Source organism: Triticum dicoccoides, unplaced genomic scaffold (assembly GCF_002162155.2).
Source record: "Triticum dicoccoides isolate Atlit2015 ecotype Zavitan unplaced genomic scaffold, WEW_v2.0 scaffold47297, whole genome shotgun sequence".
Lineage (NCBI taxonomy): Eukaryota > Viridiplantae > Streptophyta > Magnoliopsida > Poales > Poaceae > Triticum > Triticum dicoccoides.
The window spans coordinates 10,760-34,416 of record NW_021275144.1 but is presented as its reverse complement, the minus strand read 5'-3'; the positions used below and the strand labels follow the sequence as shown (position 1 = coordinate 34,416).

The 23,657-nt window shown below is 50.5% G+C and overlaps 31 non-coding genes across 31 annotated transcripts; all 31 read left to right on the top strand.

Moving 5' to 3' along the window:
* Positions 1-117: 117 nt before the first annotated feature.
* Positions 118-236, top strand: LOC119346683. Its single transcript, XR_005167863.1, has one exon. It is a non-coding gene; the product is annotated as a 5S ribosomal RNA (ribosomal RNA).
* Positions 237-533: 297 nt separating this feature from the next.
* Positions 534-652, top strand: LOC119346694. The gene has a single exon (XR_005167873.1). It is a non-coding gene; the product is annotated as a 5S ribosomal RNA (ribosomal RNA).
* A 297-nt stretch (positions 653-949) lies between these two features.
* LOC119346707 lies at positions 950-1,068 on the top strand. The gene has a single exon (XR_005167886.1). It is a non-coding gene; the product is annotated as a 5S ribosomal RNA (ribosomal RNA).
* Positions 1,069-1,365: 297 nt separating this feature from the next.
* Positions 1,366-1,484, top strand: LOC119346691. Its single transcript, XR_005167870.1, has one exon. It is a non-coding gene; the product is annotated as a 5S ribosomal RNA (ribosomal RNA).
* A 297-nt stretch (positions 1,485-1,781) lies between these two features.
* LOC119346714 lies at positions 1,782-1,900 on the top strand. Its single transcript, XR_005167893.1, has one exon. It is a non-coding gene; the product is annotated as a 5S ribosomal RNA (ribosomal RNA).
* Positions 1,901-2,196: 296 nt separating this feature from the next.
* On the top strand, positions 2,197-2,315 carry LOC119346674. Its single transcript, XR_005167854.1, has one exon. It is a non-coding gene; the product is annotated as a 5S ribosomal RNA (ribosomal RNA).
* A 297-nt stretch (positions 2,316-2,612) lies between these two features.
* Positions 2,613-2,731, top strand: LOC119346723. The gene has a single exon (XR_005167900.1). It is a non-coding gene; the product is annotated as a 5S ribosomal RNA (ribosomal RNA).
* Positions 2,732-3,028: 297 nt separating this feature from the next.
* Positions 3,029-3,147, top strand: LOC119346678. Its single transcript, XR_005167858.1, has one exon. It is a non-coding gene; the product is annotated as a 5S ribosomal RNA (ribosomal RNA).
* A 135-nt stretch (positions 3,148-3,282) lies between these two features.
* LOC119346682 lies at positions 3,283-3,401 on the top strand. The gene has a single exon (XR_005167862.1). It is a non-coding gene; the product is annotated as a 5S ribosomal RNA (ribosomal RNA).
* A 297-nt stretch (positions 3,402-3,698) lies between these two features.
* LOC119346703 lies at positions 3,699-3,817 on the top strand. The gene has a single exon (XR_005167881.1). It is a non-coding gene; the product is annotated as a 5S ribosomal RNA (ribosomal RNA).
* A 297-nt stretch (positions 3,818-4,114) lies between these two features.
* Positions 4,115-4,232, top strand: LOC119346671. Its single transcript, XR_005167853.1, has one exon. It is a non-coding gene; the product is annotated as a 5S ribosomal RNA (ribosomal RNA).
* Positions 4,233-4,529: 297 nt separating this feature from the next.
* On the top strand, positions 4,530-4,648 carry LOC119346670. Its single transcript, XR_005167852.1, has one exon. It is a non-coding gene; the product is annotated as a 5S ribosomal RNA (ribosomal RNA).
* A 297-nt stretch (positions 4,649-4,945) lies between these two features.
* On the top strand, positions 4,946-5,064 carry LOC119346721. Its single transcript, XR_005167898.1, has one exon. It is a non-coding gene; the product is annotated as a 5S ribosomal RNA (ribosomal RNA).
* A 297-nt stretch (positions 5,065-5,361) lies between these two features.
* Positions 5,362-5,480, top strand: LOC119346708. The gene has a single exon (XR_005167887.1). It is a non-coding gene; the product is annotated as a 5S ribosomal RNA (ribosomal RNA).
* Positions 5,481-5,777: 297 nt separating this feature from the next.
* Positions 5,778-5,896, top strand: LOC119346696. The gene has a single exon (XR_005167875.1). It is a non-coding gene; the product is annotated as a 5S ribosomal RNA (ribosomal RNA).
* A 297-nt stretch (positions 5,897-6,193) lies between these two features.
* Positions 6,194-6,312, top strand: LOC119346706. The gene has a single exon (XR_005167884.1). It is a non-coding gene; the product is annotated as a 5S ribosomal RNA (ribosomal RNA).
* Positions 6,313-6,609: 297 nt separating this feature from the next.
* On the top strand, positions 6,610-6,728 carry LOC119346722. The gene has a single exon (XR_005167899.1). It is a non-coding gene; the product is annotated as a 5S ribosomal RNA (ribosomal RNA).
* Positions 6,729-7,025: 297 nt separating this feature from the next.
* Positions 7,026-7,144, top strand: LOC119346677. Its single transcript, XR_005167857.1, has one exon. It is a non-coding gene; the product is annotated as a 5S ribosomal RNA (ribosomal RNA).
* A 297-nt stretch (positions 7,145-7,441) lies between these two features.
* Positions 7,442-7,560, top strand: LOC119346710. The gene has a single exon (XR_005167889.1). It is a non-coding gene; the product is annotated as a 5S ribosomal RNA (ribosomal RNA).
* Positions 7,561-7,856: 296 nt separating this feature from the next.
* LOC119346698 lies at positions 7,857-7,975 on the top strand. Its single transcript, XR_005167877.1, has one exon. It is a non-coding gene; the product is annotated as a 5S ribosomal RNA (ribosomal RNA).
* A 297-nt stretch (positions 7,976-8,272) lies between these two features.
* On the top strand, positions 8,273-8,391 carry LOC119346692. Its single transcript, XR_005167871.1, has one exon. It is a non-coding gene; the product is annotated as a 5S ribosomal RNA (ribosomal RNA).
* A 297-nt stretch (positions 8,392-8,688) lies between these two features.
* On the top strand, positions 8,689-8,807 carry LOC119346700. Its single transcript, XR_005167879.1, has one exon. It is a non-coding gene; the product is annotated as a 5S ribosomal RNA (ribosomal RNA).
* A 297-nt stretch (positions 8,808-9,104) lies between these two features.
* LOC119346699 lies at positions 9,105-9,223 on the top strand. Its single transcript, XR_005167878.1, has one exon. It is a non-coding gene; the product is annotated as a 5S ribosomal RNA (ribosomal RNA).
* A 298-nt stretch (positions 9,224-9,521) lies between these two features.
* LOC119346681 lies at positions 9,522-9,640 on the top strand. Its single transcript, XR_005167861.1, has one exon. It is a non-coding gene; the product is annotated as a 5S ribosomal RNA (ribosomal RNA).
* Positions 9,641-9,934: 294 nt separating this feature from the next.
* On the top strand, positions 9,935-10,053 carry LOC119346717. The gene has a single exon (XR_005167896.1). It is a non-coding gene; the product is annotated as a 5S ribosomal RNA (ribosomal RNA).
* A 297-nt stretch (positions 10,054-10,350) lies between these two features.
* Positions 10,351-10,469, top strand: LOC119346705. Its single transcript, XR_005167883.1, has one exon. It is a non-coding gene; the product is annotated as a 5S ribosomal RNA (ribosomal RNA).
* A 297-nt stretch (positions 10,470-10,766) lies between these two features.
* On the top strand, positions 10,767-10,885 carry LOC119346693. Its single transcript, XR_005167872.1, has one exon. It is a non-coding gene; the product is annotated as a 5S ribosomal RNA (ribosomal RNA).
* Positions 10,886-11,182: 297 nt separating this feature from the next.
* Positions 11,183-11,300, top strand: LOC119346719. The gene has a single exon (XR_005167897.1). It is a non-coding gene; the product is annotated as a 5S ribosomal RNA (ribosomal RNA).
* A 297-nt stretch (positions 11,301-11,597) lies between these two features.
* Positions 11,598-11,716, top strand: LOC119346711. The gene has a single exon (XR_005167890.1). It is a non-coding gene; the product is annotated as a 5S ribosomal RNA (ribosomal RNA).
* A 297-nt stretch (positions 11,717-12,013) lies between these two features.
* LOC119346695 lies at positions 12,014-12,132 on the top strand. Its single transcript, XR_005167874.1, has one exon. It is a non-coding gene; the product is annotated as a 5S ribosomal RNA (ribosomal RNA).
* Positions 12,133-12,429: 297 nt separating this feature from the next.
* LOC119346684 lies at positions 12,430-12,548 on the top strand. Its single transcript, XR_005167864.1, has one exon. It is a non-coding gene; the product is annotated as a 5S ribosomal RNA (ribosomal RNA).
* Positions 12,549-23,657: the final 11,109 nt, after the last annotated feature.

Sequence of the window (23,657 nt, the reverse complement as noted above, 5' to 3'; positions counted from 1 at the left end):
CGCCGCTTGCAAAACAAAACGCACGAGTTGAGAGGGAGCGGCCAAAGCAATGTACAATCGTCTTTGTAGTGGAGCTGGGAGGGGAAGGATAAGGGACGAAGACCGGGGTAACATGTCGGATGCGATCATACCAGCACTAAAGCACCGGATCCCATCAGAACTCCAAAGTTAAGCGTGCTTGGGCGAGAGTAGTACTAGGATGGGTGACCTCCTGGGAAGTCCTCGTGTTGCATTCCCTTTTTAATTTTTTTCGCGCCGCTTGCAAAACAAAACGCACATGTAAGTAATATATTTACCGTGTTTTATTATTTTGCACGAGTGCGGTAAGTCATAGCTGGGTGCTCACGATTCACGGGTCCAGCGTCGGCGTTGTGGCGCGGCAAGCGTGCACTGGTGCGGTTGAGAGGGAGGGGTGGAAACCGCGTTAAACTCGTCGCCGTAGTTGAGAGGGAGCGGCCAAAGCAATGTACAATCGTCTTTGTAGTGGAGCTGTGAGGGACAAGGATAAGGGACGAAGACCGGGGTAACATGTCGGATGCGATCATACCAGCACTAAAGCACCGGATCCCATCAGAACTCCAAAGTTAAGCGTGCTTGGGTGAGAGTAGTACTAGGATGGGTGACCTCCTGGGAAGTCCTCGTGTTGCATTCCCTTTTTAATTTTTTTCGCGCCGCTTGCAAAACAAAACGCGCGTGTAAGTAATATATTTACCGTGTTTTATTATTTTGCACGAGTGCGGTAAGTCATAGCTGGGTGCTCACGATTCACGGGTCCAGCGTCGGCGTTGTGGCGCGGCAAGCGTGCACTGGTGCGGTTGAGAGGGAGGGGTGGAAACCGCGTTAAACTCGTCTCCGTAGTTGAGAGGAAGCGGCCAAAGCAATGTACAATCGTCTTTGTAGTGGAGCTGGGAGGGGCAAGGATAAGGGACGAAGACCGGGGTTACATGTCGGATGCGATCATACCAGCACTAAAGCACCGGATCCCATCACAACTCCGAAGTTAAGCGTGCTTGGGCGAGAGTAGTACTAGGATGGGTGACCTCCTGGGAAGTCCTCGTGTTGCATTCCCTTTTTAATTTTTTTCGCGCCGCTTGCAAAACAAAACGCACGTGTAAGTAATATATTTACCGTGTTTTATTATTTTGCACGAGTGCGGTAAGTCATAGTTGGGTGCTCACGATTCACGGGTCCAGCGTCGGCGTTGTGGCGCGGCAAGCGTGCACTGGTGCGGTTGAGAGGGAGGGGTGGAAACCGCGTTAAACTCGTCTCCGTAGTTGAGAGGGAGCGGCCAAAGCAATGTACAATCGTCTTTGTAGTGGAGCTGGGAGGGGCAAGGATAAGGGACGAAGACCGGGGTAACATGTCGGATGCGATCATACCAGCACTAAAGCATCGGATCCCATCAGAACTCCGAAGTTAAGCGTGCTTGGGCGAGAGTAGTACTAGGATGGGTGACCTCGTGGGAAGTCCTCGTGTTGCATTCCCGTTTTAATTTTTTTCGCGCCGCTTGCAAAACAAAACGCACGTGTAAGTAATATATTTACCGTGTTTTATTATTTTGCACGAGTGCGGTAAGTCATAGCTGGGTGCTTACGATTCACGGGTCCAGCGTCGGCGTTGTGGCGCGGCAAGCGTGCACTGGTGCGGTTGAGAGGGAGGGGTGGAAACCGCGTTAAACTCGTCTCCGTAGTTGAGAGGGAGCGGCCAAAGCAATGTACAATCGTCTTTGTAGTGGAGCTAGGAGGGGCAAGGATAAGGGACGAAGACCGGGGTAACATATCGGATGCGATCATACAAGCACTAAAGCACCGGATCCCATCAGAACTCCGAAGTTAAGCGTGCTTGGGTGAGAGTAGTACTAGGATGGGTGACCTCCTGGGAAGTCCTCGTGTTGCATTCCCGTTTAATTTTTTTCGCGCCGCTTGCAAAACAAAACGCACGTGTAAGTAATATATTTACCGTGTTTTATTATTTTGCACGAGTGCGGTAAGTCATAGCTCGGTGCTCACGATTCACGGGTCCAGCGTCGGCGTTGTGGCGCGGCAAGCGTGCACTGGTGCGGTTGAGAGGGAGGGGTGGAAACCGCGTTAAACTCGTCTCCGTAGTTGAGAGGGAGCGGCCAAAGCAATGTACAATTGTCTTTGTAGTGGAGCTGGGAGGGGCAAGGATAAGGGACGAAGACCGGGGTAACATGTCGGATGCGATCATACCAGCACTAAAGCACCGGATCCCATCAGAACTCCGAAGTTAAGCGTGCTTGGGCGAGAGTAGTACTAGGATGGGTGACCTCCTGGGAAGTCCTCGTGTTGCATTCCCTTTTTAATTTTTTTCGCGCCGCTTGCAAAACAAAACGCACGTGTAAGTAATATATTTACCGTGTTTTATTATTTTGCACGAGTGCGGTAAGTCATAGCTGGGTGCTCACGATTCACGGGTCCAGCGTCGGCGTTGTGGCGCGGCAAGCGTGCACTGGTGCGGTTGAGAGGGAGGGGTGGAAACCGCGCTAAACTCGTCTCCGTAGTTGAGAGGGAGCGGCCAAAGCAATGTACAATCGTCTTTGTAGTGGAGCTGGGAGGGGCAAGGATAAGGGACGAAGACCGGGGTAACATGTCGGATGCGATCATACCAGCACTAAAGCACCGGATCCCATCACAACTCCGAAGTTAAGCGTGCTTGGGCGAGAGTAGTACTAGGATGGGTGACCTCCTGGGAAGTCATCGTGTTGCATTCCCTTTTTAATTTTTTTCGCGCCGCTTGCAAAACAAAACGCACGTGTAAGTAATATATTTACCGTGTTTTATTATTTTGCACGAGTGCGGTAAGTCATAGCTGGGTGCTCACGATTCACGGGTCCAGCGTCGGCGTTGTGGCGCGGCAAGCGTGCACTGGTGCGGTTGAGAGGGAGGGGTGGAAACCGCGTTAAACTCGTCTCCGTAGTTGAGAGGGAGCGGCCAAAGCAATGTACAATCGTCTTTATAGTGGAGCTGGGAGGGGCAAGGATAAGGGACGAAGACCGGGGTAACATGTCGAATGCGATCATACCAGCACTAAAGCACTGGATCCCATCAGAACTCCGAAGTTAAGCGTGCTTGGGCGAGAGTAGTACTAGGATGGGTGACCTCCTGGGAAGTCCTCGTGTTGCATTCCCTTTTTAATTTTTTTCGCGCCGCTTGCAAAACAAAACGCACGAGTTGAGAGGGAGCGGCCAAAGCAATGTACAATCGTCTTTGTAGTGGAGCTGGGAGGGGCAAGGATAAGGGACGAAGACCGGGGTAACATGTCGGATGCGATCATACCAGCACTAAAGCACCGGATCCCATCAGAACTCCAAAGTTAAGCGTGCTTGGGCGAGAGTAGTACTAGGATGGGTGACCTCCTGGGAAGTCCTCGTGTTGCATTCCCTTTTTAATTTTTTTCGCGCCGCTTGCAAAACAAAACGCACATGTAAGTAATATATTTACCGTGTTTTATTATTTTGCACGAGTGCGGTAAGTCATAGCTGGGTGCTCACGATTCACGGGTCCAGCGTCGGCGTTGTGGCGCGGCAAGCGTGCACTGGTGCGGTTGAGAGGGAGGGGTGGAAACCGCGTTAAACTCGTCGTCGTAGTTGAGAGGGAGCGGCCAAAGCAATGTACAATCGTCTTTGTAGTGGAGCTGGGAGGGGCAAGGATAAGGGACGAAGACCGGGGTAACATGTCGGATGCGATCATACCCGCACTAAAGCACCAGATCCCATCAGAACTCCAAAGTTAAGCGTGCTTGGGCGAGAGTAGTACTAGGATGGGTGACCTCCTGGGAAGTCCTCGTGTTGCATTCCCTTTTTAATTTTTTTCGCGCCGCTTGCAAAACAAAACGCGCGTGTAAGTAATATATTTACCGTGTTTTATTATTTTGCACGAGTGCGGTAAGTCATAGCTGGGTGCTCACGATTCACGGGTCCAGCGTCGGCGTTGTGGCGCGGCAAGCGTGCACTGGTGCGGTTGAGAGGGAGGGGTGGAAACCGCGTTAAACTCGTCTCCGTAGTTGAGAGGGAGCGGCCAAAGCAATGTACAATCGTCTTTGTAGTGGAGCTGGGAGGGGCAAGGATAAGGGACGAAGACCGGGGTTACATGTCGGATGCGATCATACCAGCACTAAAGCATCGGACCCCTTCAGAACTCCAAAGTTAAGCGTGCTTGGGGAGAGTAGTACTAGGATGGGTGACCTCCTGGGAAGTCCTCGTGTTGCATTCCCTTTTCAATTTTTTTCGCGCCGCTTGCAAAACAAAACGCACGTGTAAGTAATATATTTACCGTGTTTTATTATTTTGCACGAGTTCGGTAAGTCATAGCTGAGTGCTCACGATTCACGGGTCCAGCGTCGGCGTTGTGGCGCGGCAAGCGTGCACTGGTGCGGTTGAGAGGGAGGGGTGGAAACCGCGTTAAACTCGTCTCCGTAGTTGAGAGGGAGTGGCCAAAGCAATGTACAATCGTCTTTGTAGTGGAGCTGGGAGGGGCAAGGATAAGGGACGAAGACCGGGGTAATATGTCGGATGCGATCATACCAGCACTAAAGCACCGGACCCCTTCACAACTCCGAAGTTAAGCGTGCTTGGGCGAGAGTAGTACTAGGATGGGTGACCTCTTGGGAAGTCCTCGTGTTGCATTCCCTTTTTAATTTTTTTCGTGCCGCTTGCAAAACAAAACGCACGTGTAAGTAATATATTTACCGTGTTTTATTATTTTGCACGAGTGCGGTAAGTCATAGCTGGGTGCTCACGATTCACGGGTCCAGCGTCGGCGTTGTGGCGCGGCAAGCGTGCACTGGTGCGGTTGAGAGGGAGGGGTGGAAACCGCGTTAAACTCGTCTCCGTAGTTGAGAGGGAGCGGCCAAAGCAATGTACAATCGTCTTTGTAGTGGAGCTGGGAGGGGCAAGAATAAGGGACGAAGACCGGGGTAACATGTCGGATGCGATCATACCAGCACTAAAGCACCGGATCCCATCAGAACTCCGAAGTTAAGCGTGCTTGGGCGAGAGTAGTACTAGGATGGGTGACCTCCTGGGAAGTCCTCGTGTTGCATTCCCTTTTTAATTTTTTTCGCGCCGCTTGCAAAACAAAACGCACGTGTAAGTAATATATTTACCGTGTTTTATTATTTTGCACGAGTGCGGTAAGTCATAGCTGGGTGCTCACGATTCACGGGTCCAGCGTCGGCGTTGTGGCGCGGCAAGCGTGCACTGGTGCGGTTGAGAGGGAGGGGTGGAAACCGCGTTAAACTCGTCTCCGTAGTTGAGAGGGAGCGGCCAAAGCAATGTACAAACGTCTTTGTAGTGGAGCTGGGAGGGGCAAGGATAAGGGACGAAGACCGGGGTAACATGTCGGATGCGATCATACCAGCACTAAAGCACCGGATCCCATCAGAACTCCGAAGTTAAGCGTGCTTGGGCGAGAGTAGTACTAGGATGGGTGACCTCCTGGGAAGTCCTCGTGTTGCATTCCCTTTTTAATTTTTTTCGCGCCGCTTGCAAAACAAAACGCACGTGTAAGTAATATATTTACCGTGTTTTATTATTTTGCACGAGTGCGGTAAGTCATAGCTGGGTGCTCACGATTCACGGGTCCAGCGTCGGCGTTGTGGCGCGGCAAGCGTGCACTGGTGCGGTTGAGAGGGAGGGGTGGAAACCGCGTTAAACTCGTCTCCGTAGTTAAGAGGGAGCGGCCAAAGCAATGTACAATCGTCTTTGTAGTGGAGCTGGGAGGGGCAAGGATAAGGGACGAAGACCGGGGTAACATGTCGGATGCGATCATACCAGCACTAAAGCACCGGATCCCATCAGAACTCCGAAGTTAAGCGTGCTTGGGCGAGAGTAGTACTAGGATGGGTGACCTCCTGGGAAGTCCTCGTGTTGCATTCCCTTTTTAATTTTTTTCGTGCCGCTTGCAAAACAAAACGCACGTGTAAGTAATATATTTACCGTGTTTTATTATTTTGCACGAGTGCGGTAAGTCATAGCTGGGTGCTCACGATTCACGGGTCCAGCGTCGGCGTTGTGGCGCGGCAAGCGTGCACTGGTGCGGTTGAGAGGGAGGGGTGGAAACCGCGTTAAACTCGTCTCCGTAGTTGAGAGGGAGCGGCCAAAGCAATGTACAATCGTCTTTGTAGTGGAGCTGGGAGGGGCAAGGATAAGGGACGAAGACCGGGGTAACATGTCGGATGCGATCATACCAGCACTAAAGCACCGGATCCCATCACAACTCCGAAGTTAAGCGTGCTTGGGCGAGAGTAGTACTAGGATGGGTGACCTCCTGGGAAGTCCTCGTGTTGCATTCCCTTTTTAATTTTTTTCGCGCCGCTTGCAAAACAAAACGCACGTGTAAGTAATATATTTACCGTGTTTTATTATTTTGCACGAGTGCGGTAAGTCATAGTTGGGTGCTCACGATTCACGGGTCCAGCGTCGGCGTTGTGGCGCGGCAAGCGTGCACTGGTGCGGTTGAGAGGGAGGGGTGGAAACCGCGTTAAACTCGTCTCCGTAGTTGAGAGGGAGCGGCCAAAGCAATGTACAATCGTCTTTGTAGTGGAGCTGGGAGGGGCAATGATAAGGGACGAAGACCGGGGTAACATGTCGGATGCGATCATACCAGCACTAAAGCACCGGATCCGATCACAACTCCGAAGTTAAGCGTGCTTGGGCGAGAGTAGTACTAGGATGGGTGACCTCCTGGGAAGTCCTCGTGTTGCATTCCCTTTTTAATTTTTTTCGCGCCGCTTGCAAAACAAAACGCACGTGTAAGTAATATATTTACCATGTTTTATTATTTTGCACGAGTGCGGTAAGTCATAGTTGGGTGCTCACGATTCACGGGTCCAGCGTCGGCGTTGTGGCGCGGCAAGCGTGCACTGGTGCGGTTGAGAGGGAGGGGTGGAAACCGCGTTAAACTCGTCTCCGTAGTTGAGAGGGAGCGGCCAAAGCAATGTACAATCGTCTTTGTAGTGGAGCTGGGAGGGGCAAGGATAAGGGACGAAGACCGGGGTAACATGTCGAATGCGATCATACCAGCACTAAAGTACCGGATCCCATCAGAACTCCGAAGTTAAGCGTGCTTGGGCGAGAGTAGTACTAGGATGGGTGACCTCCTGGGAAGTCCTCGTGTTGCATTCCCGTTTTAATTTTTTTCGCGCCGCTTGCAAAACAAAACGCACGTGTAAGTAATATATTTACCGTGTTTTATTATTTTGCACGAGTGCGGTAAGTCATAGCTGGGTGCTTACGATTCACGGGTCCAGCGTCGGCGTTGTGGCGCGGCAAGCGTGCACTGGTGCGGTTGAGAGGGAGGGGTGGAAACCGCGTTAAACTCGTCTCCGTAGTTGAGAGGGAGCGGCCAAAGCAATGTACAATCGTCTTTGTAGTGGAGCTAGGAGGGGCAAGGATAAGGGACGAAGACCGGGGTAACATATCGGATGCGATCATACCAGCACTAAAGCACCGGATCCCATCAGAACTCCGAAGTTAAGCGTGCTTGGGTGAGAGTAGTAATAGGATGGGTGACCTCCTGGGAAGTCCTCGTGTTGCATTCCCGTTTAATTTTTTTCGCGCCGCTTGCAAAACAAAACGCACGTGTAAGTAATATATTTACCGTGTTTTATTATTTTGCACGAGTGCGGTAAGTCATAGCTGGGTGCTCACGATTCACGGGTCCAGCATCGGCGTTGTGGCGCGGCAAGCGTGCACTGGTGCGGTTGAGAGGGAGGGGTGGAAACCACGTTAAACTCGTCTCCGTAGTTGAGAGGGAGCGGCCAAAGCAATGTACAATCGTCTTTGTAGTGGAGCTGGGAGGGGCAAGGATAAGGGACGAAGACCGGGGTAACATGTCGGATGCGATCATACCAGCACTAAAGCACCGGATCCCATCAGAACTCCAAAGTTAAGCATGCTTGGGCGAGAGTAGTACTAGGATGGGTGACCTCCTGGGAAGTCCTCGTGTTGCATTCCCTTTTTAATTTTTTTCGCGCCGCTTGCAAAACAAAACGCACGTGTAAGTAATATATTTACCGTGTTTTATTATTTTGCACGAGTGCGGTAAGTCATAGCTGGGTGCTCACGATTCACGGGTCCAGCGTCGGCGTTGTGGCGCGGCAAGCGTGCACTGGTGCGGTTGAGAGGGAGGGGTGGAAACCGCGTTAAACTCGTCTCCGTAGTTGAGAGGAAGCGGCCAAAGCAATGTACAATCGTCTTTGTAGTGGAGCTGGGAGGGGCAAGGATAAGGGACGAAGACCGGGGTAACATGTCGGATGCGATCATACCAGCACTAAAGCACCGGATCCCATCAGAACTCTGAAGTTAAGCGTGCTTGGGCGAGAGTAGTACTAGGATGGGTCACCTCCTGGGAAGTCCTCGTGTTGCATTCCCTTTTTAATTTTTTTCGCGCCGCTTGCAAAACAGAACGCACGTGTAAGTAATATATTTACCGTGTTTTATTATTTTGCACGAGTGCGGTAAGTCATAGCTGGGTGCTCACGATTCACGGGTCCAGCGTCGGCGTTCTGGCGCGGCAAGCGTGCACTGGTGCGGTTGAGAGGGAGGGGTGGAAACCGCGTTAAACTCGTCTCCGTAGTTGAGAGGGAGCGGCCAAAGCAATGTACAATCGTCTTTGTAGTGGAGCTGGGAGGGGCAAGGATAAGGGACGAAGACCGGGGTAACATGTCGGATGCGATCATACCAGCACTAAAGCACCGGATCCCATCAGAACTCCGAAGTTAAGCGTGCTTGGGCGAAAGTAGTACTAGGATGGTTGACCTCCTGGGAAGTCCTCGTGTTGCATTCCCTTTTTAATTTTTTTCGCGCCGCTTGCAAAACAAAACGCACGTGTAAGTAATATATTTACCGTGTTTTATTATTTTGCACGAGTGCGGTAAGTCATAGCTGGTTGCTCACGATTCACGGGTCCAGCATCGGCGTTGTGGCGCGGCAAGCGTGCACTGGTGCGGTTGAGAGGGAGGGGTGGAAACCGCGTTAAACTCGTCTCCGTAGTTGAGAGGGAGCGGCCAAAGCAATGTACAATCGTCTTTGTAGTGGAGCTGGGAGGGGCAAGGATAAGGGACGAAGACCGGGGTAACATGTCGGATGCGATCATACCAGCACTAAAGCACCGGATCCCATCAGAACTTCGAAGTTAAGCGTGCTTGGGCAAGAGTAGTACTAGGATGGGTGACCTCCTGGGAAGTCCTCGTGTTGCATTCCCTTTTTAATTTTTTTCGCGCCGCTTGCAAAACAGAACGCACGTGTAAGTAATATATTTACCGTGTTTTATTATTTTGCACGAGTGCGGTAAGTCATAGCTGGGTGCTCACGATTCACGGGTCCAGCGTCGGTGTTGTGGCGCGGCAAAGCGTGCACTGGTGCGGTTGAGAGGGAGGGGTGGAAACCGCGTTAAACTCGTCTCCGTAGTTGAGAGGGAGCGGCCAAAGCAATGTACAATCGTCTTTGTAGTGGAGCTGGGTGGGGCAAGGATAAGGGACGAAGACCGGGGTAACATGTCGGATGCGATCATACCAGCACTAAAGCACCGGATCCCATCAGAACTCTGAAGTTAAGCGTGCTTGGGCGAGAGTAGTACTAGGATGGGTGACCTCCTGGGAAGTCCTCGTGTTGCATTCCCTTTTTAATTTTTTTCGCGCCGCTTGCAAAACAGAACGCACGTATAAGTAATATATTTACCGTGTTTTATTATTTTGCACGAGTGCGGTAAGTCATAGCTGGGTGCTCACGATTACGGGTGCAGCGTCGGCGTTGTGGCGCGGCAAGCGTGCACTGGTGCGGTTGAGAGGGAGGGGTGGACCGCGTTAAACTCGTCTCCGTAGTTGAGAGGGAGCGGCCGAAGCAATGTACAATCGTCTTTGTAGTGGAGCTGGGAGGGGCAAGGATAAGGGACGAAGACCGGGGTAACATGTCGGATGCGATCATCCCAGCACTAAAGCACCGGATCCCATCAGAACTCCGAAGTTAAGCGTGCTTGGGCGAAAGTAGTACTAGGATGGTTGACCTCCTGGGAAGTCCTCGTGTTGCATTCCCTTTTTAATTTTTTTCGCGCCGCTTGCAAAACAGAACGCACGTGTAAGTAATATATTTACCGTGTTTTATTATTTTGCACGAGTGCGGTAAGTCATAGCTGGGTGCTCACGATTCACGGGTCCAGCATCGACGTTGTGGCGCGGCAAGCGTGCACTGGTGCGGTTGAGAGGGAGGGGTGGAAACCGCGTTAAACTCGTCTCCGTAGTTGAGAGGGAGCGGCCAAAGCAATGTACAATCGTCTTTGTAGTGGAGCTGGGAGGGGCAAGGATAAGGGACGAAGACCGGGGTAACATGTCGGATGCGATCATACCAGCACTAAAGCACCGGATCCCATCAGAACTTCGAAGTTAAGCGTGCTTGGGCGAGAGTATTACTAGGATGGGTGACCTCCTGGGAAGTCCTCGTGTTGCATTCCCTTTTTAATTTTTTTCGCGCCGCTTGCAAAACAGAACGCACGTGGAAGTAATATATTTACCGTGTTTTATTATTTTGCACGAATGCGGTAAGTCATAGCTGGGTGCTCACGATTCACGGGTCCAGCGTCGGCGTTGTGGCGCGGCAAGCGTGCACTGGTGCGGTTGAGAGGGAGGGGTGGAAACCGCGTTAAACTCGTCTCCGTAGTTGAGAGGGAGCGGCCAAAGCAATGTACAATCGTCTTTGTAGTGGAGCTGGGAGGGGCAAGGATAAGGGACGAAGACCGGGGTAATATGTCGGATGCGATCATACCAGCACTAAAGCACCGGATCCCATCAGAACTCCGAAGTTAAGCGTGCTTGGGAGAGAGTAGTACTAGGATGGGTGACCTCCTGGGAAGTCCTCGTGTTGCATTCCCTTTTTAATTTTTTTCGCGCCGCTTGCAAAACAAAACGCACGTGGAAGTAATATATTTACCGTGTTTTATTATTTTGCACGAGTGCGGTAAGTCATAGCTGGGTGCTCACGATTCACGGGTCCAGCATCGGCGTTGTGGCGCGGCAAGCGTGCACTGGTGCGGTTGAGAGGGAGGGGTGGAAACCGCGTTAAACTCGTCTCCGTAGTTGAGAGGGAGCGGCCAAAGCAATGTACAATCGTCTTTGTAGTGGAGCTGGGAGGGGCAAGGGTAAGGGACGACGACCGGGGTAACATGTCGGATGCGATCATACCAGCACTAAAGCACCGGATCCCATTAGAACTCCGAAGTTAAGCGTGCTTGGCGAGAGTAGTACTAGGATGGGTGACCTCCTGGGAAGTCCTCGTGTTGCATTCCCTTTTTAATTTTTTTCGCGCCGCTTGCAAAACAGAACGCACGTGTAAGTAATATATTTATCGTGTTTTATTATTTTGCACGAGTGCGGTAAGTCATAGCTGGGTGCTCACGATTCACGGGTCCAGCGTCGGCGTTGTGGCGCGGCAAGCGTGCACTGGTGCGGTTGAGAGGGAGGGGTGGAAACCGCGTTAAACTCGTCTCCGTAGTTGAGAGGGAGCGGCCAAAGCAATGTACAATCGTCTTTGTAGTGGAGCTGGGAGGGGCAAGGATAAGGGACGAAGACCGGGGTAACATCTCGGATGCGATCATACCAGCACTAAAGCACCGGATCCCATTAGAACTTCGAAGTTAAGCGTGCTTGGGCGAGAGTAGTACTAGGATGGGTGACCTCCTGGGAAGTCCTCGTGTTGCATTGCCTTTTTAATTTTTTTCGCGCCGCTTGCAAAACAAAACGCACGTGTAAGTAATATATTTACCGTGTTTTATTATTTTGCACGAGTGCGGTAAGTCATAGCTGGGTGCTCACGATTCACGGGTCCAGCATCGGCGTTGTGGCGCGGCAAGCGTGCACTGGTGCGGTTGAGAGGGAGGGGTGGAAACCGCGTTAAACTCGTCTCCGTAGTTGAGAGGGAGCGGCCAAAGCAATGTACAATCGTCTTTGTAGTGGAGCTGGGAGGGGCAAGGATAAGGGACGAAGACCGGGGTAACATGTCGGATGCGATCATACCAGCACTAAAGCACCGGATCCCATCAGAACTCCGAAGTTAAGCGTGCTTGGGCAAGAGTAGTACTAGCATGGGTGACCTCCTGGGAAGTCCTCGTGTTGCATTCCCTTTTTAATTTTTTTCGCGCCGCTTGCAAAACAGAACGCACGTGTAAGTAATATATTTACCGTGTTTTATTATTTTGCACGAGTGCGGTAAGTCATAGCTGGGTGCTCACGATTCACGTGTCCAGCGTCGGCGTTGTGGCGCGGCAAGCGTGCACTGGTGCGGTTGAGAGGGAGGGGTGGAAACCGTGTTAAACTCGTCTCCGTAGTTGAGAGGGAGCGGCCAAAGCAATGTACAATCGTCTTTGTAGTGGAGCTGGGAGGGGCAAGGATAAGGGACGAAGACCGGGGTAACATGTCGGATGCGATCATACCAGCACTAAAGCACCGGATCCCATCAGAACTCCGAAGTTAAGCGTGCTTGGGCGAGAGTAGTACTAGGATGGGTGACCTCCTGGGAAGTCCTCGTGTTGCATTCCCTTTTTAATTTTTTTCACGACGCTTGCAAAACAGAACGCACGTGTAAGTAATATATTTACCGTGTTTTATTATTTTGCACGAGTGCGGTAAGTCATAGCTGGGTGCTCACGATTCACGGGTCCAGCGTCGACGTTGTGGCGCGGCAAGCGTGCATTGGTGCGGTTGAGAGGGAGGGGTGGAAACCGTGTTAAACTCGTCTCCGTAGTTGAGAGGGAGCGGCCAAAGCAATGTACAATCGTCTTTGTAGTGGAGCTGGGAGGGGCAAGGATAAGGAACGAAGACCGGGGTAATGTCACACCCTAGCTACTCATGCATTAAAGTATTGCATCATGTTTACTCTTTCATCAGAAACTTGAAATGGGGATGACAGAACCCCGAGTCCCCTCTGAAACCAACTAGGGTTACTAAAAATAATTTTCAATGAACCTGAAATGCCCTTCTAAAATGCCCATCATTTTTGTCTTGGTTCAGAACCTCTGCCAAAAGTGGTGCACATTTTCCTAGGCCATCCTAGGGTTTTTGAATTAAATCATAAATATTTGAATTTGGGCATTTAAAATTATATAAAATATTTAAATGCTCAAATATCTCCAAACTAAAATGTTTCATGTTGGAAATAATCCAACTATGGACCAGGAGTAGTTTGGTGATTTTTAAAGTTGCCTAGGTATTTTATTAAATTCAACAAAGTTGCCGAAGTATTAAAAATTAGAAAACAAAAATAAATAAAAGAAGGAGAAGCTTACCTGGGGCTCCTCCCTGTGCAGCCCAGCAGTAGCCGGCCGGCCCAGCCAGCAGGCGGCCCAGCCCGCCTCCTCCTCTGTCGTCTTCGTCCTCGACAGAGGGAGGGGAGCGTGCCCGGCGCGCGCGCGCCACCGCGCCACGCCACCAGCTCGCCTGCCTGCCTGCCTCTCCCCTCCTCGTCTGGATGCCCTGGAACGACGCCATGCCCCCCCGTACTCTCTCACTCTCCCCCGGTTCTTCCTCTCCTCTCCCTCGCTCTCTTTCTCCCGTGTCCGAACGCACCCATCGCCGCCGTTCGCCATAGCCGCCGTCACCGGCCTCCCCTCGCCTCCCCGACACGCTCCCCAGCTCCGCCGCGACCCCCTCTACCTCCTCGTCGAGCCACGCAAGATGGAGCACCCCGTGGAGCCATCGCCGTCGGCATCCTCGCCTCCGGCCGCCGTGGGTACTCGCCGTCGATTCGGGAGCTACCGGGCATCCCCGACCTCGTCCTCGCGCTCGCTGGTCTCGCTGTGAGCCCCTCTCCGTTTCCCCTTCTTCTCCCCCTCGTTCCCTCACCGTAGCCCTCCTCCCCACCACGGCCGAAGCCTCTCGCCGCCGTCCATGTTGCCGTCGCCGTCTTGGTCCGCCTCCGCCCAAACCGAGCCTTCCATCGTGCTCCCGGTGCCACGAGGGTGCCGCCGAGCCCCTCAGGTGGCCTCCCAGTGCCCCGCAGCCCGATCCCGCTCGCGCCCGAACTCCGGCCGCCGCCCAAGTGGTCGCCGCCGTCGATCTAAGCCATCTCCGGTGAAACGGAGGGCACCAGTGGGTGCGCGCGAGCCCCAGCTTCCCGCGCGTGCCTTCCGCTGCTCGATTGGGCGCCGGAGTGGAAATCCCGCGCCCTCCGCCGCGTTTGCTGCCGCCGGCGGCTAAACGCCGGCGTGTTAGCCCCGGTTGACCAGGGGGTTTGACCTCCCCTGGCTCAATGACAAGTGGGGCCCGTCCCTGCTAATTCGGGTTAGGATTAGTTTAAACTTAATCAACCTCTGTTAATTAACCCTGACACTGACCAGTGGGCCCCAGTGCCACTAACTCTTAATTAGGATTAAACTAACCTCTGTTAAACCCCCCTGTCACTGACGTGTGGACCCCACACGTCAGGTTTGACCCCAGCCAGCCGCAGTTGACCCCTGACGTCGTGCTGACGTCATGCTGGCGCAATATATATATTTCTGGATTTAAATTAAATCAGGAAATTCCAGAATATAATTTAAACTTCAAAAATTCATAACTTTTATTCTGTAACTCCAAATCAGACAAATTATATATGAAAAATGATCAGAAAAATCCAATCTATCCATCTGTACTATTTTCATGCATGACTAAGCAAGTTAACTTGATGTTTAATGCAGAACAAGGAAAAGCACTCTAAAAGGCCATGTTTGAATTTGAAATGTGAATCTTTGATTCAAATTGGTTCAAACCCTTCTGGTCTTAGTTGCATTAGCCCAACACACTCATATTGCCATGTTTCATGCATGCATCATATTGTTGCACATTGTTTGGTGATGGTTGTGTATCGGTGTTCTTTGCGGCAGGATCTGCCTCCGAGGAGTACCGTGATTACCCTAACGAAGAACCGTATCAGTGCATCGAACCATCAGGCAAGCAACCAACCATTTGATCATATCGATACAATCCCATGTTCTCGCTCCTGCTCTCTTTTACTGCATTAAGACAACGGGTTTCAAAACTGCTGTGTGCTACGGTAGTTGAACCCATTTCCTCTGCATGACCTGTCATTGCCACAGTAACTAGATGAAACCCACTAGCATGTGTAGGAGTTGATTGAGCCATATGTATGTGTTGTTCCTACCTTGCTATGCCTGCTATGCTTAGAGTCGTGTCAGGTCTGGTTCATCTGGGTGATGGGCTAGAGTGAAATGATTATGTCGGTAATGAGAGTGGTGTGGTGAACACGATTTGGTAAAGGTATCGATGAGAGGCCATGTAGGAGTACATGGTGGGTTGTTTCACTGAAGCCGACCTTAAGCACCGAGATCTGTATGTGTGATTTAAGAATCAGCTACTACCATGCATTGGGCCCGAAACCAATGGACCCTCTCGGCTTCTTATTCACCCTAGTTCTCCGTCCAGGAGTTGCAAGTAGTTTCTGGTGTTTGTAGCCTACTGGAGGCCGTGGACAGCGCTGACCGTAGGGGTGGGCTGTGATGCGGTAGGTACGTGGCACGGTGTACCGAATACCCGTTAGGTATCTCGGGAACCCTGTTCACATCGTTCGGGGCCGTATGGGAAACCTCGGCCGGACTCCCTGCGGATGGAACCTGGATAGGCGATAAACCTGGACCGGAGACTTAGGTGACTAGGTAGGTCGTGGCCGACACCCACGTTGGGCTTCCGCTTGAAGGTTGCCGAGTACATGTCGTGTAAACGACGGTAAGTGGTGAGAGCGTGTATGAAGAAGTACACCCCTGCAGGGTTATCATGATCTATTCGAATAGCCGCGTCCGCGGTAAAGGACTACTTGGTTGCCTATACAGTTCATAGACAAGTAAATGGAAACTACTAAAAGCCTCAAGATAAGTGTGAGTGCCGAGGATGGCTCTTCCGTAGGAAGACGGAGGAGGATCCTCGGTAGTGTATTGAATTGGTGAGTAGTGGACTCGTGTACGCAAAACCATTTCAAGTTGGAGTCTCGTAGATTAGCCTAGCCAAGAGTCTAAGCTGGCTTGCTGCAATAACTCCACCAACCCTTCTTGATAATATGCATGTATGTAGGATCTGATGTAAGTCTTGCTGAGTACCTTTGTACTCATGTTGCTATAATTTACATTTTACAGAAGACGCTGCAACCCCTTCTGATGGGTTCTACGTAGACGTTGACATCAACGAGTAGGCTAAAGGCCCAGGTGGTGATCCTGAGCTTATGAAGGACCACGTAGTATAGCTAGGCTTTCCAAGCCTCTTTTGTTTTACTAGTTGTCTGTACTCAGACAAGTTACTTCCGCTGCTGGTTTGTATGACTGTATGACTTGAATGTTGGGTCGTGAGACCCGTACCTTTGTGTATGATATGTATGGCTCCCGGAGCCTTAAATAAAGTACTTGTGTCGTAGAGTCATGTTGTGATGCTTCGTTGTATTTGCACATATCGAGCATATTGTGTGTATGTTTGAAATGCTTGGTATGTGTGGGATCTGACTACCTAGTTGTTTATCTTTAGTAGCCTCTCTTACCGGGAAATGTCTCCTAGTGTTATCGCTGAGCCATGGTAGCTTGCTACTGCTCTGGAACACTTAGGCTGGCCGGCATGTGTCCTTCTTCGTTCCTGTGTCTGTCCCTTCGGGGAAATGTCACGCATTGAGTACCGGAGTCCTGTTAGCCCGCTACAGCCCGGTTTACCGGAGTCCTGCTAGCCCAGTGCTACAGCCCGGACCCACTTGCTGATGACCGACACGTTCGAAGCTGGGTCATGGATGCCTGTCCCTGTAAGTCTGTGCCACTTTGGGTTTACGACTAGTCGTGTCAGCCCGGGCTCCTTATCATATGGATGCTAGCGACACTATCATATACGTGAGCCAAAAGGCGCAAACGGTCCCGGGCAAAGGTAAGGCGACACCCGTGGGGATACCGTGCGTGAGGCCGCAAAGTGATATGAGGTGTTACCGGCTAGATCGATGTGACATCGAGTCGGGGTCCTGACAGCGTTGGCATCAGAGCCGGACTGCCTGTAGGTTCTCCAAGCCAAACTGGTCGATGTTGAGTCTAGAAATTCTTTAGTTATATGTAGGGGAATTGTTTGTGGGTTGGAACGTAAGGCTCTTTTTACTCCTTTATCTAATGACATTCTGATCTGAGTCAGTCTATTCTTCCACCGGGGGTTAAGGAATTAGGATCTATTTTCTCTATCAGGATCACGTGTTACTAATCAGTAGTACCTTATAGGTTTGATGGATACAAGCCTAGTTCAGTTCTTCTACCACGTTATGTTGTTAGGATGGCCTCAGAACTTTGATATGATGATGTTGAGTGTGTATGAAATCCTTTGTCAAATGTCTCAAAATCATTCTTGAGCATTTACAGCTGTTATGCTGCCGAAATTTTGCTAGAAATTCTAATGCCTTTGCATTATGATTGTGCTTTCAGATGGCCACTCGCGACCTCAATCAAGTGGTTCGCCTGACTCGATGCCTAGATGTACCCGGTCATACTGCCATGTTGGTCAGGGTAATGACTGAGGCTGGATACCGCTGGTATCCTGAGTACACGGTCGAAGAGCAATTTCGGGACTTCAATCAAAGCCAGTATCTCTGCACTGTCAGGATATTTCCATCTTATCCTGGGTCCACCGAGCCCCTTCACTGCTCCTATGGACTCGGGGTTACTATTGAGATGGCTGTGCAGGACGCCGCCTACTCTATGATGACCATCATGCGAGTCAGATCTGGACTATTTCGGGACTCTGATTTCCGGTATATGCCAGGATCACTTCCGGGAGCACAAGGGTATCTCCAGGCTATCTATGCTGACCCCACCCAGGAGGATTCACGGACTCGCACCACTGCTGAGATGCTCGAGGATAAGGACCGTGAAAATCGGGCCTTGAGGTTAGAGCTCTTCAATACCCGTGCTGACCACTGGGCCACTTTGACTCGGTTTGCACCGGCGGTGCAAGCTGGATATTCGGATATGCGCGATCTCTATCCTGTGAGATCTGCTCTGCCAGACGTGATGGGTTGGCGTGATGTAGGAGGCATCACCCCACCTTGCGGTCCCCGCAGGCCACCGTCTGTTGGTCCACGACCTCATCCTAGCCCCTATGGTCCACAAGCTCCGCGAGATCGTCTATTTCCGGATGATCATGTTGAGCTTCCAGGCTATGGAGGTGACTTCTACGAGGACTACTACGGATCGGTCTGAGTTAGTGGTAGTATCACTAGTTCGTGATAGTTGTGTCGTCTATCGTCCTGCGTGACTCGTGGGATATGACCTAGTTTGTACTCTTTCCGGAGATGTAGAAAAATAATGTATAGGAGCTTGGGATGCCTCCGATGAGATGTAATCATCTTTTCACCGTAATAGTACTTTGTTTTGTCTTGTACTAAACCCTGTATGGTGTGTATGATGATGGAATAAAGAAGCAGTTTCCATATTTACCATGTCATACGGATGATCATCTTGCATTTCGAGTTATCCCTTACATTTTGTATCCTATGTCGGAATTTATCATCCTGACTAAATCATTGTCTTGTTTACCTAGGATGGTCAACACACACACTAACCCTGCTCCTCAAGAGCAGGCCGATGGCAGTGAAGTCAGGGATGCAAATCTGCCTCATCCCCCTTCCCTAGCCGAGGTTATGATGGAAGCTGAGAGAAACAAGCGGGAGACCAACCGTTTGTTGGAGCGTATTGAACAGAATACGGCACACCATCAAAGGACTAATGTGGTGTCACTCAGTGATTTTATCAAATTACATCCACCCACGTTCCACCACTCCGTCGAGCCTCTCGACGCTGATGACTGGCTTCGCAGTATCTCTCACAAACTGCGTTCCGTGCTGGTAGCGGAGGCTGACAAGGTCACATTTGCTGCATATCATCTTGAAGGCCCCGCCAGTCTATGGTGGGAGAATTATGGAGCTATGCGCCCAGCGGGCCATGTCACTACTTGGGCTGAATTCAGCGAGGCTTTCCGTGAACATCACATTCCGGAGGGTCTCATGGACCGTAAACGTGAGGAATTTTGTAATTTCACCCAAGGCCGACTCTCTGTGGATGCTTACAGCAGGGAGTTTGGTAACCTCGCACGATATGCAACTGAGGAAGTGTCTACTGATGCCAAGAAACAAGCAAGGTTCCGTAAGGGACTTAGTCCTGAGCTTCGCCGCGACCTCCGTCTGCATGAGTGCACATCTTTTCAGAAACTTGTTAACAAAGCCATCAGTGCTGAAACTGGTCAGACTGACTATGACGCAACACGCAAGCATGGCCGTGACATGGGTTCCTCATCCGGTGCTGGTCCTCAGAAGCGCCGCGTGTGGGTGCCCAACACCGCCCTGCCACCCAGGTTCACACCGAGGCCATCTTTCCAGGCGCCTCGCCCTGTTCAACAGTCTGCTCCAGCCAAGCCCTATGGGGGTCCAACCAACAATGCTCCTCCATGTACCAGTTCCGTGACTTGTTTCAAGTGTGGGGAATCTGGCCACTATATGCGTGAGTGTTCCCAGGCCAACCCCAACCAGTCTGCTAAAGCTGTTGGCCGTGGCAAGCCGACAGGAAAAGTATTCCACGCCAAGCCGGTCCCCGCCTCACGTGGCCATGTCAACTGTATCTCTGCCGAAGAAGCTCAAGAGGATCCCAACGTCGTTCTCGGTACGCTTCTTGTTAATTGCCACCCGGCATCTGTTCTTTTTGATACAGGAGCCTCTCATTCTTTTATATCCGAAAATTATGCTCGTTTGCATAACGTCGCATTCGGTGATATGCCGACCTCTATGGTAATTCAAACTCCGGGATCCAAATGGCAAACTTCTAGAGTAAGCCATGGAAATGAAATCCAAGTCGACAGACTTGTTTTCCTCGCGTCTTTGATAGCCCTTAAATCTTCAGATATTAACATTCTGGGGATGGACTGGATGTCGGCTCATCATGCCCAAATTGATTGCTTCTCTAGGGCTGTTCAACTCACCCATCCTTCGGGGAAGATAGTCAATGTCTTGACCCGAATAGCCAAGCGACAATTATATTCTCTTAACGCCAGCCCTTTGCCAGACCTTGAGGACGTGCCGGTAGTCCGTGACTTCCCGGATGTCTTCCCAGAGGAATTGCCAGGTGTTCCACCTGACAGGGATGTTGAGTTCGTAATAGACCTCATCCCAGGAACCGTTCCGATTGCTGGAAGACCTTATAAGATGGCACCACTAGAACTAGCCGAGCTTAAGAAACAACTCGATGAGTCCTTGAAAAAGGGTTTCATCCGCCCTAGTTCATCTCCGTGGGCTTGCCCCGTCCTATTCGTCAAGAAGAAGGATGGTACGGACCGGATGGTTGTGGATTATCGACCTGTCAATTTGGTCACAATCAAGAACAAATATCCGCTCCCCAGGATCAACGACCTGTATGATCAGCTCGCTGGATCCTCAATCTTCTCCAAGATGGATTTGAGGTTGGGCTACCATCAAATCAAAATCAGAAACGGGGACATTCCTAAAACGGCCTTTGTTACTCGTTATGGCCAGTACGAGTACACCGTCATGTCCTTCGGTTTAACCAACGCTCCAGCCACCTTTTCTCGGTTAATGAACTCAATCTTCATGGAGTATTTGGATAAATTCGTCGTCGTTTATCTCGATGATATACTCATCTACTCCAAGAACGAGGAAGAACATGCCGAACATATAAGCCTAGTGTTGAAGAAACTTCGAGAGCATCGCCTTTATGCCAAATTTTCTAAATGTGAATTCTGGTTGTCAGAAGTGACCTATCTGGGTCATGTAATATCTGGTAAAGGTATTGCTGTTAACCCTGAGCGAGTTCAAGCCGTCCTTAATTGGACTCCACCTGAATCGGTCAAGCAAGTTCGGAGTTTTCTGGGCTTAGCGAGCTATTGCCGTCGCTTCGTCGAAAACTTCTCCAAAGTTGCCAAACCGCTAACCGAACTCCTCAAGAAAGATAAGAAGTTCGAATGGACTCCACAATGTGAGCACAGCTTTCAGGAACTGAAAATACGCCTGACTTCTGCTCCCGTACTGGTACCGCCAGACTTCTCCAAGGACTTTGTTATCTACTGCGACGCCTCGCGACAAGGACTAGGTTGCATTCTCATGCAAGATCGACACGTAATTGCCTACGCTTCACGGCAATTGCACCCACATGAGGAGAATTATCCTACTCATGATCTAGAGCTTGCAGCTGTAGTCTATGCACTTAAGACCTGGCGACATTACCTCCTCGGCAATCGTTGCGAAATATTCACTGATCACCAAAGTCTGAAGTACATTTTCACCCAACCGGATTTGAATCTCAGGCAAAGACGTTGGGTTGAGTTGATCACAGACTTCGACTTAGGAATAACCTACACCCCAGGGAAAGCCAACGTCATGGCTGATGCGCTAAGTCGTAAATCTTATTGTAACAACCTGATGTTACAACAAAGTCAACCGCTTCTCCATGAGGAATTTCGGAAACTTAACCTTCACATTGTTCCTCAAGGTTTTCTTTCCACCTTGGTGGCAAAACCTACCCTTACGGATCAGATTATCAAAGCACAGAAGGTAGATCCGGGAATCTCCCGCATCAAGAGAAACATCAAGAAGGGAATTGCGAATTGTTTCTCCATTAATGATCAAGGGATCGTTTATTTCGGGAATCGACTAGTGGTTCCCAAGGTGCGAAACCTGAGGCGATTGATCCTTAAGGAAGCTCATGAATCTCCTCTCACCATTCATCCCGGTAGTACTAAGATGTATCAGGACCTACGCCAGAGGTTCTGGTGGACTAGGATGAAGAGAGAAATTGCTCAGTATATTGCTAATTGCGACGTTTGTCGCCGTGTAAAAGCAGAGCATCAACGGCCTGCTGGCACCCTTCAACCCTTAGCTATTCCTGAATGGAAATGGGATAAAATTGGTATGGATTTCATTACCGGTTTTTCCCAGGACCAAGAGAGGGAATAATGCTATCTTCGTCATTGTCGATCGTCTTTCCAAAGTAGCCCATTTCCTACCTGTTCGTGAGAGTATAACCGCTAGTCAATTGGCAGACTTATACATCTCATGTATAGTGTCTCTCCATGGTGTTCCTTTGGAAATTAACTCGGATCGAGGAAGTCTTTTCACCTCTCGATTTTGGGAAAGCTTCCAAAATGCTATGGGAACCCGTCTCTCCTTTAGCACCGCCTTCCACCCTCAGTCGAGTGGTCAAGTGGAACGCGTTAACCAGATTCTAGAAGACATGCTTTGAGCCTCTGTTATCTCATTCGGAATGGATTGGGAGAAGTGCCTTCCATTTGCCGAATTCGCTTACAACAACAGCTATCAATCTAGCTTGGGTAAAGCCCCTTTTGAAGTTCTCTATGGACGACGGTGTCGAACACCCCTTAACTGGTCAGAGACCGGGGAAAGACAATTCTTTGGCCCGGATATGATTCAGGAAGCAGAAGAACAAGTTCGCATCGTTCGTGAAAAGTTGAAAATAGCCCAATCTCGTCAAAAGAGTCAATATGACCGAAAACATAAGGCTATGACTTTCGAGGTTGACGAGAAGGCTTACCTTCGGGTCACCCCTCTGAAGGGAACCCATCGTTTCGGTATTAAAGGCAAATTGGCTCCTCGTTACATTGGACCTTTTCGCATTCTCGCCAAACGAGGAGAAGTTGCCTACCAATTGGAACTACCCCCACATCTTTCTCGAGTTCACGATGTCTTCCACGTTTCTCAACTCAGGCGTTGCTTCTCGGATCCTATCCGTGGAGTGGACCACGAAACGCTTGATCTCCAAGATAATCTTACATATCGAGAGTACCCCATTCGTATCCTCGATCAGGCCGAGCATACCACTCGACGTCATAATATCAAGTTTCTCAAAGTACAATGGTCGCACCATTCTGAGGATGAAGCAACTTGGGAAAGGGAGGATCGTCTTCGACTCGAGTATCCCGCCCTCTTCCCGGAGGAACCCAAATCTCGGGACGAGATTCTTTTGAGTGGGGGTGAGTTGTCACACCCTAGCTACTCATGCATTAGAGTGTTGCATCATGTTTACTCTTTCATCAGAAACTTGAAATGGGGATGACAGAACCCCCAGTCCCCTCTGAAACCAACTAGGGTTACTAAAAATAATTTTCAATGAACCTGAAATGCCCTTCTAAAATGCCCATCATTTTTGTCTTGGTTCAGAACCTCTGCCAAAAGTGGTGCACATTTTCCTAGGCCATCCTAGGGTTTTTGAATTAAATCATAAATATTTGAATTTGGGCATTTAAAATTATATAAAATATTTAAATGCTCAAATATATCCAAACTAAAATGTTTCATGTTGGAAATAATCCAACTATGGACCAGGAGTAGTTTGGTGATTTTTGAAGTTGCCTAGGTATTTTATTAAATTCAACAAAGTTGCAGAAGTATTAAAAATTAGAAAACAAAAATAAATAAAAGAAGGAGAAGCTTACCTGGGGCTCCTCCCTGTGCAGCCCAGCAGTAGCCGGCCGGCCCAGCCAGCAGGCGGCCCAGCCCGCCTCCTCCTCTGTCGTCTTCGTCCTCGACAGAGGGAGGGGAGCGTGCCCGGCGCGCGCGCGCGCCACCGCGCCACGCAACCAGCTCGCCTGCCTGCCTGCCTCTCCCCTCCTCGTCTGGATGCCTT